This window comes from Cyanistes caeruleus, chromosome 3 (genome assembly GCF_971803275.1).
Source record: "Cyanistes caeruleus chromosome 3, bCyaCae1.hap1.1, whole genome shotgun sequence".
NCBI lineage: Eukaryota > Metazoa > Chordata > Aves > Passeriformes > Paridae > Cyanistes > Cyanistes caeruleus.
The window spans coordinates 84,317,623-84,331,269 of NC_141703.1; the positions used below are offsets into that span (position 1 = coordinate 84,317,623).

A 13,647-nucleotide genomic window follows, 5' to 3' on the forward strand; every position below is an offset into this window, starting at 1 on the left:
GAAAAGGCATTCATTTCAGCTATTGTGGAGAAAACTTCTGATCAGACTGAGAACACTGGCTTCAAGGCCACTCTCCTTCCTGTGAGACGGGAACTATCTGTGTGATAAATCAACTGTGGGTGATTGCTAAGTCTTTAATGAGAAAAAACATGCTCTGTTGGATTCAACCTTTCATGTGAAAGCTGTTTGGGACCTTACTGAAAGGAATGTGTTAATCAAGAGTAAAGCATAACTACAGTCTTGTCAGTGGACACAAGTGAGAAAGCTTGGTGAAAATGAGGTTGAAGTGAACTCAGAAAAAGAAACGAAAAAAAGAATTTTTCTGTGCTGTTTTCTGAAAGCTTGCTTTACCCTGCACAGTGATTTATGACAATTGGAATCTCACTATTTCTGCAATTAATATTACTGGATGCATCCTTTTCAGGGGAATGTTAATCATAATAATGCAAATGGCAGTATTATTGCAGCTATGCTTCAGAGTTCGTATTTCATATTGAGCCAAAGGTTCAGTACCCAGCATCATTCTCAATGGAGCATTCACATTGTATGGATAGATGGATGTGCACCAAAGGTAAAATAACTGAATTAATATAAGCCAGAATAATAGGCCTGGCATATAGCTTCCCATTTTCCCCTTTTTGCTGTAAGGATCTGATTTTCAGCCTTTTTAAACCAATAATAAATTATAGCAATGCAGTGTTAGTTACACCTTACAGAAGTGGTGTAGAGTATAAATTGCACTTGTGATGGACTCAGATTAAGTTTCTTATGTTTATTTTTAGCAAGGCAAAAGTAATTCATTTCCAACTGGGCCATGTTTAAAAGTTTGGAATGAAAAAACAGTGTAATTATTTCCTAATATGAAGAGAATATTGGTGATAATATTTTATCCTACATATATTTTTGCACTAAATATATTAATGGGAAAGGAAGAAGCAAGAACACATATTAATTTGGACACGTGTTTAAAAGATATAATGAATATTTATAAATTTTGCTCCTGCAAATATTTTCTAAATTGTCTTCTTCGTATTGTTACCTCCCTCTGTGTTCCCTTAGATAACTTCTAAGCTTATGATTAGTTTCTTTATGATTGCTGATGTTTCTGGAAATATTTGGTTCCTTTCCTTTCCTTTCCTTTCCTTTCCTTTCCTTTCCTTTCCTTTCCTTTCCTTTCCTTTCCTTTCCTTTCCTTTCCTTTCCTTTCCTTTCCTTTCCTTTCCTTTCCTTTCCTTTCCTTTCCTTTCCTTTCCTTTCCTTTCCTTTCCTTTCCCTTCCCTTCCCTTCCCTTCCCTTCCCTTCCCTTCCCTTCCCTTCCCTTCCCTTCCCTTCCCTTCCCTTCCCTTCCCTTCCCTTCCCTTCCCTTCCCTTCCCTTCCCTTCCCTTCCCTTCCCTTCCCTTCCCTTCCCTTCCCTTCCCTCTCCCTTCCCTCTCCCTTCCCTCTCCCTTCCCTCTCCCTTCCCTCTCCCTTCCCTCTCCCTTCCCTCTCCCTTCCCTCTCCCTTCCCTCTCCCTTCCCTCTCCCTTCCCTCTCCCTTCCCTCTCCTTTCCCTCTCCCTTCCCTCTCCCTTCCCTCTCCCTTCCCTCTCCTTTCCCTCTCCTTTCCCTTCCCTTTCCCTTCCCTTTCCCTTCCTTTCTCCTTTCTCCTTTCCCCTTTCCTTTCCCCTTTCCTTTCTCCTTTCCTCACCTTTCCTTTCCTTTTTTCCTTTTTTTTTTATTTTTTTAATGGGGTCATAGGGTTTTGTTTGTTTGTTTTTTCCCATGAGTTTTGATTTATGGGATTTAGGGTGGGAAGGAAGAGGGGATAATAGCAACATTTTAAAAAACCCTGCTGGTTTTTATTAAAAACCACATATACTTTAAATTTTTGATAATAATTAAGAGCTCATTCAGAAACATCAATTAATTGTTATATTAAAATAAATTACCCACATAAATAAGTCCATGCTATAAATGCCTTTTTGCTGTAGCAGAAAGGTGTTTTTAATTTTCATCCAGAAAGAATATCACTGCCATATTAAAGCTGTTTATCAGGAGGTGACTGTGGAGGATGCTGTGCATGTAGTCAGTGGGACCCTACTTTTTGGGGAACATAGAGCCATGATTGGAGCTGAAATTCCATCACATGACAGAATAATCCTCTTGATAGGAAAGGACAAAAGTTATCAGGTGGGGACCACATTTTAGACTTTGTGAATCTGGACTGAAATCTGGTATAAATATCCTGTATAACATCAAGGAAAACACTTTGGTCCAGGACTTCAGAAAGATCTCAAAACCTAGATGAGTGAGAAGGAAATGCCCAAATAACTTTAAGGACCAGATCCAACAAATACTGCTATAAGACTTATTCTGTTTCTATGGTCTGGATTAGGCAGTTATGTGTTCTGAGTACCTGAGTCTCACCTTTTCCAGATCACTTTAAGTTATTTGTGCCCGTTCTTTTAAAATGACATTCAGGTTATGATATAACTATGGATGTACTTACATCCATACATTAGGGCTTTGGGTTTTTTGGTTGGGTTAGGGTAGGTTGGTTGGTTGGTTGGTTGGTTGGCTGGATTTTTGTTGTTTAAGAGATTAAATCGCATTGATGGTGCATTTGATGGGTCATCCCAGAGATACACAGGTAGGCATGTCACAATAACTTCCAGAAGAGAGGTGTAAATGCAAGAGCAACCTTAAGCCCTCAGCTTCTAACCATGACTCCTAAAGAAATAGAGCAGAGCACCTCCTTATATTTTCTGTGCTGCAGCTTATTGTCCAAAGTGGAAATAAAAACATTTCCCTGTCTTGAAAAACAGTTTTAAAATACATATATTGAAAATCAGGAGGAGTACAGGTGCTATGCTGACAGGGGATCCTAAGTCTGCCAGAGTCCTCAGAGAAGAAAGTGAACAATTCATTCTCACTACCTCCTCATTTCCAGGTCTCACAGAAAAGCATTCTGGTGAAGTGATAGCCTCTTCTGCTTTTTTGTTTCCTGTCTATTTGAAGTGAGCACCAGCGAGAGGATACTCACAAAATTAATTCAGATTGGCTTAGATAAGGACCCTGTGATGTTGATTAAAAACCATCCACAAGGCCATTAGCAAAGTGAGATAATAAATGAAAATGTGTTGAATCACATGAGTTTTCTAGTGGGGGAACATCAGGGAGCAGTCCTGAGTCCAGTCTTCTTTAAATATCTTCATTCATTAGCCAAAAGACAGGAAAAGAGTACATGTTAATTAAAATCACAAATGATCCAAATTGGGAGGCAATGCATAAATCAGCAAAGATAGAGAGACTAGAAACCTTAGGCAGGAAATGACAAAATGAGGTGCAGCTTTGAAAAGCGCATGTGGAGGAGAAATAATCTGTACAATGGGGCAATCAGAACCAAGGAGTGTTCTTGAAGAAGCAATATTAATGGGAGGAAGACAAAGGATATGGACCATGGATTAAAGGGCAATGTAGCAGAGCAGCTATTTAAAGGTGGCTTTTGCACCTTTTCAGTAGACAGCTTGGATTCAAAATTAATTTGTAATTGGCAGGATTAAAAGGTCAATGTAGTTTTGGACCATATATGCAGAAATAAGTTGCCAAGGAAAGATGTGGAATCCCACTTCTCTAACAGTATGCTACAACATCACTCAGCCTTCTAATTTTTTTTTATTTTTATTTTTTCCAATTCTTCAAGACCTCGTGCACCAGAGTGAATGTAGAATAGAAGCATATCTAACAAAGTGGATAGCCTGGGAGAGCTGATGGGTCTGGCAAATGTGGCTTTCTGTGGAACTACACACACCTTCTTTCTGTGTTCTCCACCTTCCCAGTCTATACAGGACTTCACCTTCCTGAGACAAGGAAAGGAGCTAAGAAAAGGGACTTGAGACTAATTAGCTAATGAGAGGCAGGAGAAGAGCCCCAATGCTGTTATACATTTTCTTTGAGTCTCCTGCTTGCAGTGTGATAGGTTTGTGACACATGCATCGTTAAATTGTGGCTCTTCAATGCCATACACAACTCAGATAGGATATAATTTACTGGTGTGAGTGGAAACAGCAAGAGGCATCTCTGGAAGATCTCAGTCATTTCTCTCTAACAAAGGAAGAAGACTTAAGAAAGGAGATATTTGGGATAATCGCATAAATAGGAAAAAGTTATTTTTATTTTTACCTTCTGAAGCCTGCAAAAAACACAGAAGAAGAAAGGAACAACTGTTGTGTAAACTGGAAACCCTCAAATTTACATTAGAGAAATTGATTAATTACTCTTTCGACAAAGGGATGGATGCTTGCACAGTTAGTTGAGGAGAGCATTTAATTCTAAGTGCTGTACAGAAAACCTTCTTTTGTATTTAACAAATGCATTTCTTTCTGTGAGATGACTAAGTGTACCCTAGTAGTGCTGATGTGATATTACAGCAGGAATCACATATGACTGTTTTAGATACCCTGTATAACAGTAAGCAGTTGTTTTTAATTTATTTTTCTATAGCAAATAAGTTAAAAATCACTGAACAAAATGCTGATTTTTTTTAATGTCTGTGTATTTTTCAGGTAGACTGAGAATAACACGTCGAGGTTAAAACAGTATTCTACAAGAAGCATTTGATGGATTGTTCCTAGATATTTCTAAGGAGGCAACTACAAAAAGTGAGTACTAATTCCAGTGCCTGGGATGTTTAAATCATGTTTTGTCGTTTAGAATAAAATTATGATATCTTTAATGTTTCTTGAGCAGATTTCTCTAATTGGAGTCATGAGGAATTTCTCAAATTTCTCTAGAACTCGACTATTATTGACCCGTGTCTTTTTTTATTAGCTGACAAGGATAATTTGCATCACAGTCTCAGTCATGGATTCATTTCTGCTGTGCCAGGCACTCTAAGAACATAGACATTCTCTGCATGAAATGACTTATATCTTAGTGGAAATCAAGAAGCTGTGGATAGTGACAGAGGAGACCCATGGATGTAATAAGAAAGTGTTGGTCAGTATGACAGGAAATGCTAATAGCACATATGTGAACTAGTCCTTGTCAGAGAATTTTAGATGTTGCTACAGAGAAAGAAAGGCACTAGCAAGGTAATTTTATTTGTGCTTGTGGAGAGCAGCCTGAATGAAAATACAAAAGCACTCCTTTGAAAATCCAGTGCGGAGACTATGGAAAATGACCGCATGCGTTGATTGGATGCAGACAGCCTTGTTTTAATAGAAGTGGGGAAGGGAAATCAATGTTATATCTGGAAAAATGGCCTTGGTAGCCAGGGAATATCATCAGGGCAAATTTACATCTGTGATGTGAGTGACAGAAAGGGATTCTGCAGTAATTGACATGTTCAAAGATAAGGTCTGAGATAAGAGATTTACTTAGATGTGTAGAGAGCAAGGAAAGGCGTTATCTGAAGCATGATACACAGAACACATTTCGAATGTGTGTGTACCTTCAATGCATCTGGGAGAGAAGTACGAATTGAAGATGATATCAAGGTTACAGACAGGTGACAGGATTGTGGCACTGTCCATAGTGATCAAAAGGGAAGGTCGCTTGGAGATCTCTGCTGGGACATCTCAAATGGAAGGAAAACAAAGCTGGGACTGTTCAGCACACTGAAAATTACAAGGAAATGGCAGAGAAGCATAAGCATGAATCAAAGAATTGTGGTATATTTGAGGTTGACAGGGACCACTGGAGATTGTCTTGTCACATTTCAAATCAAAACACTCTTTCTTAGAGGATGTTGCTGAGGGGTGATCTTTAAGAACTTTTCAGCTAGAAGTGAAGGGCTGGGGCACCTATGGCTCCTGTCATATAAAGAAGCAGCAAATGTTCACCTCAGCCCAGGAAGTCTTTACATGAGTGATGAATGGAGAGAGAGAAGTGTCTGTTAATATTAAAACTACAAGTACAGTAGGAGGAGTTCTAAAAGTCAAAGCCATGAATATAAAATGATATTTAAATGAAATTGATGCAGAATTATGTGTACTTGCAAGACAGAATGGAAGTGATTAGTGAACACCAGTGCTTTAATCACCAGCACTACACGGATACTGGCATAAGAAAGAAGAGACAGTTCCCAAAGCATGAAAATTCTGCCTGCAAGTCATGTCCTGGACATTGTTCTTTACTCCTTAGGGAGAAGCCACTTACTCGTATAAGGAATTAAATGGGTTTTTTTTACATAATCTTAGAATCATAGGAAGGTTTGGGTTGGAAAAGACCATAAATATAATTTAATTCCAGCCTCCCCTGCCATGGGCAGGGAAGTATTAGGGCTGGTGTGAGCTGAAATGTTGTGTCTGTAGCAAGAGTTCAAAAAGTCAACCCCTGAGAAAGATCTCACTGCAAGATAAAGACTAGTCATAAAAAAACAAAGAAAGAGAAAGAGAAAGAAAAAAAAAAAAGAAAAAAAGAAAAAGAAAAAGAAAAAGAAAAAGAAAAAGAAAAAGAAAAAGAAAAAGAAAAAGAAAAAGAAAAAGAAAAAGAAAAAGAAAAAGAAAAAGAAAAAGAAAAAGAAAAAGAAAAAGAAAAAGAAAAAGAAAAAGAAAAAGAAAAAGAAAAAGAAAAAGAAAAAGAAAAACAATGTTTTAAAAGTCAAGGTTTCCTAGGAAGTAGTAACAGTATAATGAGGTGGCAGAAAACTGAGTGGAGTAAGGAGAAGAAGAGGCGATCTCTAAAGTAAAACTTCTCAAATTGCTGTGAGTCGCTACTCATGACATGCTCTTTATTAAGAGACAGGAATTTCAGAGGACATGTCTAAATAGCTTTTTACTGAAGGTGAATCCTTATTTGCCAGTGTAATCTGAAGACATTTTCATTACAAAATGCTACTCATTGCAAAATGCAGTTTTTCACCACCATGATGCGTTTGATAACCTTTTTGCTACCTGGAGATCTGAGTAATGACATAAGGTCAAAGAGTCAATAATAGAATCCAAATCAGTTATTTCCTGTGGAATTACAGAATTTTTTCCCAGTTACATCCAGCTGGGTAGTGGAGTCAGTCAAGCCAGCTATGAGGCACATTTTCCCCTCAGAGGGTCTGTCCAGAGCTGCTTCCCAGGTATGCCATGCTGGCTGGTCCACTATCTGTGTGGACACTATCTGTGTCCACTATCTTCATTATCTTTGAAGTCTTGGAATTATAGAATGTTTGGGGTTGGAAAGGACCTCAAAGACCATCTCATTCCAAATCCCCTTCCATGGGCAAGGTAACCTTTCACTAGACCAGGTTGCTCAAAGTCTCATCCAACCTGGCCCTGAATGCTTCCAGTGAAGGAGAAGTCATGGTTTCTCCAGGCAGCTTGTGGCAGTGCCCCACCACCCTCACAGGAAACAATTTTTTTCCTGATACCAAATTTAAACCTGACCTCTGTCAGTTTGAAGCCATTCCTTCTTGCGCTGTCCCTCCATGCCATTATCAAAAGTCCCTCTTCCAGCTTTCTTGTAGCCCCCCTTAGGTTCTGGAAGGGGCTCTGAGGTCTCCCTGCAACCTTCTCTTCTCCAGACTGAACAACCCTAACTCCACCAGCCTGTCTCCACAGGAGAAGGCCTCCAGCCCTCTAAACACCTTTGTGTCCCACTTCAGTGCACACAGAAGATGAATATGAACGGCACAAATAACAGGATCTGTTATTTTACTCTCTCATTAAAAGTAGCAACATGCCTCAGGGTATATAAACTATTTCTCAGGAGCATCCATCATTGATCTGGAAATTGGATGATTTTTGGAGCTGCTGTCCTCTTGCAGTTCTCAGTGGAAACTGTGGCTCATTGCTGATAAGTCTGCTCTTACTCAGGTGAGGAAAGATGGAACTAGGCAGTTGGCATTTGGTACCCTGCTTGAAAACACTGTTGTTGTTGTTGGCTATCATGCTATTCTGCTGCAACCTGTGCACTCTTTTCCTTTCTATTTTCCTGTTAAACACCATAAGGCAACTCTTATTTATTGGGGGCTTTAGCAAGCACTTTATATGGATAAAGTTTTGGGAATAAATTTTTGTAAAAATCCCCTTGTCCCAACAAATTAGAGGCTGCTAGACAATGTGTATGTCTTTTCAAATTTCCTTAGGTCCCCTGTCTCCTTAGCCTTGATCAACCTGTCACCAGAACTGCGTGGCATATTTTCTTGTTTACACTGCAAATCCAAGATAAGCATCTTTAGCAACTGTATATTTATACAGCACCTAACACGTTGGGCTCATGACACACTCAAAGCCTCCAGGTGCTATAACTATAGAGATGTTACATAATACTAGGGAGCTTCTCATTCTTCCCAAAGGCATCTTGTTTCAACCCACAATGTAGAGAGACATTCTTCTAAAAGGTTCTAGCTATTCAAATCAATGTCATGCAGCGTTAATTAAGCATTAATTGATACTTATGTCTTATTCTCTGAGGTGCCAGATCATCACTTTTCTTGAATAACCCTTGAAGTTTGGCTCAAAGTACCGGAGATATGATAGAATAGCCTTGTCTTGGAGACTACTAGATTAATTATTTAGTTATTTAGTTATGTATTCATTTGCTTATTTATTTTTGCTGTCAAGTGTATCAGTTTCCATAATCCTTTCTCCTCCCATTATTTGGCAGAGGATGAACTGGAAAACAACAGGAAGGCTGTAATTAGAAGCTTGGCTGTGGAGTATACAGCAGGTGGGGGGTGGCTGTAGAAACCAGTATGAACTCAAAAGTTTATTACAAGAACTGTTTGTATATTGTCTGTCAATTGTTTTCTCCCTGTTTAGGTTTGCATGTGAATTGCAGATGTATTTCTTGGATACATCAGATTTTTGCGTTTATTTTGCTTTGCTGCAGAAATCTATTTTCAGCCCAGTTTTTTTTCCTCCTGTTGTGACACGCAGGAGATGTGATCTCACACCCTCCAAAGAACTGATACACAACAGTAATGCAATAACAAAGATCCCATCATTACACTGTTTGGAAAAAGAGGTTACTTCACGGCAGTGGAACCACTCTGAGCTGCAGATATGGTGTATCTCAGAGAAACCTTCCCCTAGGGATACTTATGGCTCATGTCCTGGTAGGTTTAATAAATACACTGAAATACCATAGCATCTTCCTTCTGAAAACCACATGCTTTGTGGAGAGCATTTATGACATAGGCTTAACCCACAGCCTGTGCAGGGCAGCAGCTTTTAGCCACACCACCACTTCCATGAACAGGCTGAGCCATCCTGATGCTTCGGCACAGTTTTGCTGCTTTGATGATCTTAGGGAGTTTCACTCAGGGTTTCTTTGTGTTTCTCTGGATGATCTCATAATGTACTTTACAGACCTATCTGACAGTGTCACACACGAGGCCCACACAGCTTGTGTGTGCTGCAGTCACAGCCAGTAACTGCGAACAGCACACGTGCCTCAGTGGGAGCTGTGCATCCTCAGCTCCCTCTCCATGCCTGAGTATCTTCCCTTTGCAGCAGATGTGTAATTCCTATAAGCTCTGTGGCATCATCCTAGAGCAAGTCAGAACCCCACTGAGCCGTGGCCAAAGCTCTTTGACACCCCTCACTTTTCAGCCCTGACTGAGCAGCACAGCCCTTGGTGCCATGTGCCACTCCTGGGGACTGTGCACAAGCCCTTGTTTGTCAGCCACAGCCATGGTACAGAGCTGGCTTAGGGTGTACTCAAGGACACTATGAATTCAGGGATTTTCATCACAGTTTTCTTTTCAAAGACCATAAAATCATAGACTAACAGAATGGTTTGGGCTGGAAGGGACCCTGAAGACTGTCTAGTTCCAACCCTGTGCCATGGACTGGGACACCTTCCTCTACACCAAGTGGCTCAAAGCCCCACCCAACATGGTCTTGAACACCTCCAGGGATGGACTAGCAACATCTTCTCTACAGCCTCTGCCAGTGCCTTATTACTCTCATAGTGAGGAATTTCTTCCTGATACCTAATCTCACCCTGCCCTCTATCAGTCTGAACCATTTCCCCATGTCCTGTCCCTTCACACCCTTGTCAAACGTCCCTCTCCAACTCTCGTGTAGCCCCTTTAGGCACTGGAAGATGCTCACTCATGTTAGCTGAGATAAACTCACTTTGTTCATGGCAAAGCTTTCAAACGTTCTGGTTGTCCCAAGCTAGACTTGTTTTAATTTTCAGATTCTAATTAGATATTGACTTGTAGGGTGAGGTGACAGTGGGGTGAGGGAACAAAATTTGCTTTGGGGAACATAAGCATACTTTCCATTTTACAGGAGAGCATGAAATGTTTCTGTGTGAAAAAGCAGAGCTTTTTAATCGCATTTTAATGCTAATTTTGCAACTGGGTCTGACAATCCTCAACTCTGCTGCTGGGGAAGTCTGTATTTTGTGTGCATTGTCACCAGGGTTAAGAAGCCCCTGTATGTCATCAGGCAAAACAAACAGCAAGGTGAGCAGGGGCATTCATTTCTCATGCAACAGGATAATCCAAACAAAAGTATGGAAAAATAATTGAAAGTGAGTTATAGGATCTGTCGTCACCTGGTACAAGAAAGCACCCTTGAGTACTGTTGCTGCAAAACTGTTCAGCATGTGCTTAGCTCCTGTGAGGAGTCCTATTAAGCCCTAAATTGAATGACAGGCTTAAATACAGAAGAGAATTTAAAATATACTTTGAGAGGTGAGATTCTTCGCTGATTCAATTTTGTAATAATAGTCTAGTGTTACCAGTGATAATAATGGACAGTCATCAATTTGATAAGGTTTAGTGCCTTAGAAGTAGAGCAGTCTCTTTTTTTTGCCCCATTGTTACATTTTTAAATATTTTATTTTCTTATGCTGGATGACAAGCAGACACAGCTCTTACTTCATCTAGGCAGAGAAACAAGTTCTTTATTGTGTCACACTTAACCTGTTAGCAAGAATGGACAGTCTCACTAAATTGAAACTGCTATACTGAGCACGTGTAGTGCTAGTAATATTATCAATATATAGAAATAATATGTATGTAGATAATTCTTACACTGTTTGTATTTTGCCAGTATATTAACCTAATATGGCATTGTTGGTAAAGATAACTGCACTGGGATTTAACAGAGATATCAGCACCTCTGAATTGCAGGCCAGCTCAGAAAAGACAGGTTCCATGCCACCATGTTCACAAGCATCTTCCAAATCTAGCTGGAACAACAAATACAAGTGCTTATGAGAACAGCAGCCCAAGTACAGAGAATCCAAAGGCTGGAGAAATGTTTTTTCTGGGCTGGACATCTGGCTCAAGGAAGATTGTTCATCCCTGCATGATTAAAACAATTTGTTTTCTTCAAGGATTGCTAAAGACAAGGTACTTAGGGGAGGGGCAGGTGAGTGCATGCCTGAGGCACGCCGTCAGACCTACAGAGCTTTCAGTACTTTTGGGAAAATAAAAATTAGCTTGGCAAACCTCAAGCAGAGTTGCTGTCCTGTTTGAGGCAAACACAAAATTCACCTGCAATCCTCAATTTTTTGCTGTCTGTGCCAGGGAAATGGCACTTTCACATGTAATTACCAGGTATTAAGGAATAATTCCCCTAGCTGTCCCATCAAGGACAGCACAGAAGAGGCTCCCCAAGGCGTTTCTTCAACAGGCAAATGCCGAATATGCTGTTTATATTTACAGAATCTTAATACACCCATATTAGACTGTGTATAAATCATGCAGCTGTGCTGGGAAGTGCTCAGCTGCAGAATTTGCTCCAAGGGCTGTTCTCGGTTAGACTCAGCCACACCCTGAAAGATGTTGGCAAAATGTCCTTACTGTCCATAAAACATGTGCTCTGGAGTCACAGGTGATTGACCTGATGAGGTGAAAGGACCTGGAAGGACATTTAGCACTTCTGCACACTTCCTTACAAAGACCATCTTTGACACTGAGAGCCTGAGGCCTGAGTTTCAAGCTGCCATTTATCAGGACAGTGTTTTTGATTTTCTCTTTATTTTCTTAATTCTATTAAGGGTGTTTTTTTTGGGTTTTTTTTCATTTTAATGATGTGACATTTGCCAGGGAAAACATTTGCAGCAATAAATCTCATCAAAATCTCCACCAAAATCTCATCTACTGCTTGACATTAATTTCAATCCTTTCCACTGCAGCTGTCTCCCTGCAGGTTTCATCTTTATGCTGGAAGACAGGGATTTGCTCATCCTGCTCCACTGCTCTCAGAGCAGCCTCTTGGTATTACATGGTGGTAGGGCACAGGGGAAAGTTTTTTGTTTTTGTAGTTAAATCCAGTGGCATAATTTTCACATTGTTGGCCCCTTGTTTGATCTTTTAATCTTTTTAACCAATTCCTTACCATTCCTTGGTGATCTGTTAACACACTTACCCAGCTAGCAGAAGTTCCATTTAATCTGGGAATTAAATCCACTGGCAGAACTGTTTTCCCTGTTTTCAATTGCCCTGCTTATGTAGAGAGTCTGCAGCAGCCACCTCTGTTCCATTGTCTCTTGGAGAAGGGACACTGTCTCTCTCCCTCCCACTGCACTGGCCAGCCATGGTAAAAGCAAAAACCGTGTGTGCCATGACAAAAGCAAACAGCATATGTGCACTGACATGATTCTCTCTTTGGACAGGACTACTGTGTAGCTGCAGAATTCAGCTCTCCAGAGAAGAAAGCAGGAGATCTGCTGTAGGCCGTCAAAAAGCTGATGGTATCCTAAAAACCATCCTCCCAGACATTATTCTGTTAACCTGTTTGGGAAATTAAATCAATTTGCAAGCACATGCAATGAGTGTAAAACAGAAATTCCTAAAAATGTTAACATTAAGATTTGTTGACAAGACCTTGGGGCAGCAGACAGGCACCTCTGAGGCACTTCTAGGAGAATTCTGCTTTCTTTCCAGACATACTGGATTCTTCTTCAACAAAATATGTGAACTGGACCTGTTGCATGTTGGAAATGGAGCAGAGACATATCCCAAAGAAAGAAAAAAAAAAAAAAGAAGAAGAAGAAAAAGAAGAAAGCTTGTTTGTTTCCTTGTTCGGCATTTTAAAGCCTGTAGTTGTCATCCAGGGGGAAAACTGAGGGAATCAACTGGGACACAAATTGCTTTGTGATGGCATGACTTGCTGAAGTGATGAAATGAATGATGTTTCCTGACACATACATATTCTTAGTAGCTGCTGATGAGACAGGATGAGTGGTAGTGTAAATGTTTGCTAACTTGGGGATGGCTTCTGATAAGGAAGGTATGTAGAGCTATCTTGGAAGTCTGTCACAGCCAGGCACATATGTAACTGAGAACAGTGGTGGGTGTTCATTCTCCAAAGACACCTCAAAGATTGTGTCCAAAAAATGCTCGAATCGTGTCACTGGAACCCTTTCCGAATCATGATCATCTTGGAGTGCTCGCCATCCATGCTGGGGTTGCAGGAACTCAAATCTAGGCTGTAGCTTTGCAATATTAAGCAGCAGGATATAGATTTAGGAGTTGTCTCTGGGCTCCAGTTTGAAAAATGGTTGTTTGTTTTCCCCTGAGATGTTTTTCCATAGTCATGCCAGAGGAATTGTGAATTTCACAGCTTTCTGAGACAGCTTGGACTTTCTGGGAAGACACCTGTGTCTATTTTATCTCTTGTTCTTTGGCCATCTCTTTTATTTTTCCAGGCTTGCCTCCAAGTGCATTTTGAGTCTTAGGTCAGTTAATCCCTGGTGAAAATAAATGTAT

At 40.3% G+C, this 13,647-nt stretch overlaps 1 protein-coding gene across 5 annotated transcripts in view; it reads left to right on the plus strand.

Moving 5' to 3' along the window:
* Positions 1-13,647, plus strand: part of TENM4 (teneurin transmembrane protein 4) — a 1,355,518-nt gene that overhangs the window by 960,119 nt on the left and 381,752 nt on the right. For all 5 annotated transcript variants that reach the window (XM_086882312.1, XM_086882314.1, XM_086882313.1 and 2 more), the window contains one exon: positions 4,544-4,639. The gene's annotated coding sequence lies outside the window, so the exon portion shown is untranslated. The remainder of the gene's footprint in view (positions 1-4,543; positions 4,640-13,647) is intronic.